The sequence below is a fragment of the Bufo bufo genome, chromosome 9, assembly GCF_905171765.1.
Source record: "Bufo bufo chromosome 9, aBufBuf1.1, whole genome shotgun sequence".
NCBI lineage: Eukaryota > Metazoa > Chordata > Amphibia > Anura > Bufonidae > Bufo > Bufo bufo.
This window is the reverse complement of record NC_053397.1, coordinates 155,276,458-155,282,251: the sequence shown is the minus strand read 5'-3', so window position 1 is coordinate 155,282,251 and position 5,794 is coordinate 155,276,458.

Genomic DNA, 5,794 nt, shown 5'->3' with positions numbered 1-5,794 from the left:
AATAATCATTTGCATAAGTTTACAAATAACCTTCCATAAAAGCACATAGCTTAACACAATGGAAGTAGAATTCCCATTAGAAAAGGATAAGATATGCTCTACTGTACATGTAGGAATACCAAAATGTCCATTGTGAAAAGGTTGTTCTATCTGTGACTCTCCTTTTTACCTGATGCAAGTGTACACCATTTTCACGATTGCACATGCTATGTGATAGCATCATCATACCAAGTTCAGAATCATCACACTACAGTATGCACCGCGAGACATGTCTTCCTTGAGCGGGCCAGAAGTTATATAGTGACATGGAACATGCAAATGGAAGTGTACATTATCAGTTATTTCAATGCTGCTATGCATGTCTTACCAAACACAGGGCTACTGTGCATCATCATTATGATGTAAAAAGTGCTAGACTACAGCCATGTGGGTGGCACAACATGCAAAGAATCAGTGTAATCACTGCTGGTGTGTCCTCCCGTACCCCTTTAAATTACATCAGCAGGTACAATTTTTTTTGGACAAACCCCATGTCTCTGAGTGTGTTCAGTCTTGTGCATGAGACATTATATCAAAGAAAATAGTAATGACATATGCCAATTCTAGTCTTGTATTTGCATAGTTTTCAAGCAAGTGTACAATGGAGGATCACGATAGCGAGACAATAGCAATGGAACAACAACAGGTGGAAGACTGAAAAAGTCATCAGCTTTGTGCAGACCACGCAAGGTGCTGAATAAGTGACAGTATATGGATTTGTGTACTGTGTCACTCACTCACAAGTGGTAAACAAGAACTATCATCATAATCATTGCAGTCCATTACCGTAAAAGAGTTGAACCAACCTGAGTCTAGTCATGGTAGCTAATCTCTGTGTCTCTGACCCATGTGCTGATGAATGGCATTTTTCTCCTTAATATAAGGAAAAAAGACTAGCTGGAAAACTGTCAGTCATCAGCACCTTGGCCTGGAGATAAAGTAATCATGAATAATAAGGCCAATTACTCTTTTCAGGGTCCAATCTGCTATGATTATCATGTTAGTTCTTGAAAATCGAAATGTCCGAACGAGGAAATCAAACCACCTGCCTATATTTAGCAGCTTGTATGGGCTTCTGAAAGCTGATAAGTGCACAATAATTACACACATATCTGAAACATCCTTAAAATTAATCTAATAATATAAAAGTATAAAACATAGAATATTTTTCAAGTTCAACATCATTAAAGTGCAAAAATTGACACAGTGGTCAATATAAACCTTGTGAGGTACTCATTTATAAACTTCAAAAATTGACACAGTGGTCAATATAAACCTTGTGAGGTACTCATTTATAAACTTCAAGAAAACATAATATATATTTTGTTAACTAGGGTGGTGGTTGAGTGAATGGAGCCTTTCCTGGGGCTGTAGTTGGGGACCCATCATCTTCTGCACTTTGGTCTAGGAGTGATTGCATGAACGACTGTTGCGGTCTGACATATTCTATCCTGTTCTTTGTTGGTGTGAGCTATGAAAGGGGAATATGAAACAGTACCAGATTGGTTTGGAACAGATTTGTTTGAGAAAGGGGTATTAAAAAGCGGTGGGAGTGGGAAAAACGGAGATGGAAACACTTCGTTTTTGGAGATTTTATTTGGAGTTGACATAGAAATCACATCTGGACCTTGGTGTCTGTAGACGTGTTTGAGAACTACCAGTGCTTTTGGATTGGAAAGGTGTTGTGCAGAGACATAGGAAGGTAGCTGTGATTGAGATTGGCTTAAAGTCTCTTGAAAGGTTGATGCAGGTTGATATCTGATGGATGTGCTATGGCTTTGAGAAGGTGGAAATGTGTGAGACGTTGGGTATTGGTGGGACGTAGGTTGTCTTTGGGACGGTGGATGGCTTTGGGATGGAATAAAGTTGTGGGATGTTGATGGAAGTTGTGTAAAGCTGGAAAGTTTTGTGCAGTGCCTAAGTTTTGGGCCTGTGGGAAGTTGTGGTATGGAGGTAAAGTGTTGGATGGGGGAAAGTTTTGGGACTGGCTAAAGTTTTGTGAATGGGGAAAGTTTTGTGATTGTTGAAAGTTTTGGGATAGGGGTAAGTTTTGGGACTGTTGAAAGTTTTGTGACTGTTGAAAGTTTTGTGACTGGGGAGCGATATGTGGCTCAGAGTATGAGTGAGCAGGTGGAGAAGTCATGGATGTTGGGTAGGAGGTGGCTGGGGAATACGACTGAGCCAGAGGAACAAATTGAGAGGGTGGTGGGTGTTTAATATTCCAAACAGTTTTGATCAATGTCACTCGACAATCCACAATTCTGCTCTGGAGTCATGTTGTCCATCAATGACTTAACGTTAAGAGAAACTGCTGATTATGGTTAAGGGGTTCTGGACGACAAACTACGTCAACATGATTGATCATGGTAGTTTACTCTTGCTTATACGAGTTTGCTCCTCCTCTATTTTTAATAAACAATCTTGGAAGATCAGTGCAAGATCCTCAAAGACTCTATGTGGTCTTCGAAGTGGTCTCGGCCTACTTAAAACTCTGTCAAAGGCAGAAGAAATGAACTGTCGAGTATCTTCAATCTGAGCACATGTCTCAGTTTGGCGGCCGCGCGACTCCAGAGCAGAATCCTGCGACTGAGATGGTAACTAAGTTTGATCGGTAGATCGTCCAGACAATTGTTCGGTTGATTCCTCATGTTCAAGAGGTTCTGCTTCAGGAGGGAGTGTTCTTGAATGAGTCCTAAAATAGATAGGGAAATAAAAGGTATAATTTCTATATTCATTATTGTTTTTTGCTTCTCTTTAGGATATTTAACTCACGTGCGCTGCTGAGAACAACGTTGAAGAAATTGAAGATGTGGTGCATATTGGTAAGCTTTCCTCCGAGAAGGACCCGAACCACTTAGCGCCGTTCGTTCATGATTGAGGTCACGCATAAACCTATCGCGTATTGACCTCCAGCGTGTTGATATGATTTCAGCTAGAAAATAAAGAACAATTATAATAACCGTATATACTGCTATATATATTATTTTCTGTTGACATCGGATTGCATAAAAAACTGTTGCCCCAGGCAGTTCAACATTCTGCATTGTATATAACTGTTATTTTGCCCGGTACCTGAATTGGCTGTATCAGTTGTTGAAACCAAGTTTTCCGAACAGAAAACTTATGCTCACTTCACTATTCTTCCAACTAGAAACATCACTATCAAATCTTCTAAAACCAAATGATTTAACAAAAGGAATGAAATTAATGTACCACAATTATTTTGAGCCTGACGGCTCAAATCGTTCCATGTGGGAACCACATTGGCAGAGACCTCTTGCCATTGTCGACGAGTCGTGTTGTGGTCCGAGTGTTTGGGGTCTGTTTGGTCCCATAGAGCTGGCCTTGCTTCTACTAGCTGTATTAGCAGCTCACAGTTTATGATTGGGAGAAATTGCCTATCTTCCTCGTCCAATTCTTGCTGTCTACCGTATTTGGTTTAAAACAAATGTTATCATTACCTTAAAAAGCTACCTGCAATTCCAACTGCACTTAAGTGTTTTTGTTAAAACTTGTATAGCGAATATGTTGCATGTGCCACCACTGCCCACTGCATCTTTGGTTTTAATAAAAAAATATAAAAAATTTTTGGGTTTCCTTGTATTTGGTCTTTGGGTGTGAACGGCTATAAAGATATAGACTTGGCGAGCGGGTCATTGCTTTTAATTTAATATGAGAGTAGCCCCTGTTCATGGTATGTCCATTATGGGATAAGCAACACTTAAATTTTTGTTTGGGTAAAACCAATGTCTCCAATCCTCACGGTCATTTGTTCTAATAATAAAAAAAAATTGGGGTATGATGGCCACGTTATCTTATAGGTGATATAAGATACTGTATACTGGGGGCAGTGTGGACAGCTCACATCACAGCACATGTGCCTACTCACACGGCCTACACGTCCACAACGACTGCCACGACCACGTTGTCCGCGACCACCACGCCTGGAAGTTCTTGTTTGAACAGGTGATGGATTTTCACTTTGCCTGTTTGTGTCCTAATAAATAATATAGTTATCACAAAAGACAATTGATTACTTTAGAGAACCTAAGTATAGATACTAACATCGTCATCGTTATGACGTCTACTTCGCGGATTTTCAATGGAATGTGTACCCTCCTGTGTCTGAAAAACAAACACAGTTTTGGATTCATTGAAAATTGCCGTCTGCCTGCCCTGCAGCAACCAAAATGCATCACCCATATACACTCTTTCAAATCTTGTTGCCAATACATTGGCCTATCTATCCTTTTGCGGTGTTGGCAAATCATGTACCTTTCGAGTTTATATCCATTGTACCAATTATGGATGTGTAGAAACCAAAAAATCTAAATACAGTGGGATGCAAAAATTTGGGCAACCTTGTTAATCGTCATGATTTTCCTGTATAAATCGTTGGTTGTTACGATTAAAAATGTCAGTTAAATATATCAAATAGGAGACACACACAGTGATATTTGAGAAGTGAAATGAAGTTTATTGGATTTACAGAAAGTGTTCTATAATTGTTTAAACAAAATTCGGCAGGTGCATAAATTTGGGCACCACAAAAAAGAAATTAAATCAATATTTAGTAGATCCTCCTTTTGCAGAAATTACAGCCTCTAAACGCTTCTTGTAGGTTCCAATGAGAGTCTGGATTCTGGTTGAAGGTATTTTGGACCATTACTCTTTACAAAACATCTTTAGTTCATTCAGGTTTGATGGCTTCAGAGCATGGACAGCTCTCTTTAAGTCACACCACAGATTTTCAATTATATTCAGGTCTGGGGACGGAGATGGCCATTCCAGAACGTTGTACTTGTTCCTCTGCATAAATGCCTTAGTAGATTTTGAGCAGTGTTTAGGGTCGTTGTCTTGTTGAAAGATCCAGCCCCGGTGCAGCTTCAGCTTTGTCACTGATTCCTGGACATTGGTCTCCAGAATCTGCTGATACTGAGTGGAATCCATGCGTCCCTCAACTTTGACAAGATTCCCAGTCCCTGCACTGGCCACACAGCCCCACAGCATGATGGAACAACCACCATATTTTACTGTAGGTAGCAAGTGTTTTTCTTGGAATGCTGTGTTCTTTTTCCTCCATGCATAACGCCCCTTGTTATGGCCAAATAACTCAATTTTAGTTTCATCAGTCCACAGCACCTTATTCAAAATGAAGCTGGCTTGTCCCAATGTGCTTTAGCCCACCTCAAGCGGCACTTTTTGTGCTGTGGGCGGAGAAAAGGCTTCCTCTGCATCACTCTCGCATACAGCAACTCCTTGTGTAAAGTACGCCGAATGGTTGAACGATGCACAGTGACTCCATCTGCAGCAAGATGATGTTGTAGGTCTTTGGTGCTGGTCTGTGGGTTGACTCTGACTGTTCTCCCCATTCGTCGCTTCTGTCTATCCGAGATTTTTCTTGGTCTGCCACTTCGAGCCTTAAATTGAACTGAGCCTGTGGTCTTCCATTTCCTCAATATGTTCCTAACTGTGGAAACAGACGGCTGAAATCTCTGAGACAGCTTTCTGTATCCTTCCCCTAAACCATGATGGTGAACAATCTTTGTCTTCAGGTCATTTGAGGGTTGTTTTGAGACCCCGATGTTGCTACTCTTCAGAGAAAATTAAAAGAGGAGGGAAACTTACAATTGACCCCCTTAAATACTCTTTCTCATAATTGGATTCACCTGTGTATGTAGGTCAGGGGTTACTGAGCTTACCAAGCCAATTTGAGTTCCAATAATTAGTTCTAATGGTTTTGGAATCAATAAAA